We start from the raw sequence: 917 nt of genomic DNA on the forward strand, positions 1-917 counted from the left end.
TGGAGTCTCGCTCTGTCACCCGGGGTGGAATGCAGTGACTCGATCTCAGCTCACTGCAACCTCCACCTCCTGGGTTCAAGAGATTCTCCTGTCTCACCCTCCCAAGTAGCTGGGACTACAGGCGACTGCCACCATGCCCGGCTAATTTTTTTATTTTTTGTAGAGACGAGGCTTAGCCATGTTGGCCAGGAGGGTCTCAAACTCCTGACCTCAAGTAATCCACCTGCCTCGGCCTCCCAAAATGCTGGGATTACCGTCGTGAGCCGCCATGCCCGGCCTATTAGCCCTAAATTTTTAAAAAAGATTTTCTATATATAAGATTCTGTCAGCAGGGCTCAGTGGCTCACGCCTGTAATCCCAGCACTTGGCCAAGGCAGGCAGGTCACCTGAAGTCAGGAATTTCAGCCTGGCTAACTCTACTAAAAATACAAAAATTAACCGGACATGGTGGCCAGCGCCTGTGTTCCCAGCTACTGGGGAGGCTGAGGTAGGAGGATGGCTTGAACCAGGGAGGCCTAGGCTGCAGTGGGCCGAGATTGCGCCACTGCACTCCAGCCTGGGTGACAATGTGAGACCCTGTCTCAGCCTCCCCAGTAGCTAAAAATCATGTTGTCTGCAAAGATAGTTTTACTTTTTGTAATTTGAATGACTTTTATTTATTTATTTTGACTAAATGCTCTCGTTAGAACTTTCAGAACAATGTTGAATAGACGTATTGAGAACAGACATCTTTGTGTTGTTACTGATTCCTGTGGAAAAGCTTCCAGTCTTTTGCCATTGAGTATGATGTGAGCTATGAGTTTTTCATACACGCTCTTTATCAGGTTGGGGAATTTCACTTCTATTTGTAGATTGCTGAGTGTTTAAGTCAACTTTACACTCCTGGGATAAATCCCACTTGGTCATCATATTATCAT

The sequence above is a fragment of the Piliocolobus tephrosceles genome, chromosome 12 (assembly GCF_002776525.5).
Source record: "Piliocolobus tephrosceles isolate RC106 chromosome 12, ASM277652v3, whole genome shotgun sequence".
NCBI classification, from domain to species: Eukaryota; Metazoa; Chordata; class Mammalia; order Primates; family Cercopithecidae; genus Piliocolobus; species Piliocolobus tephrosceles.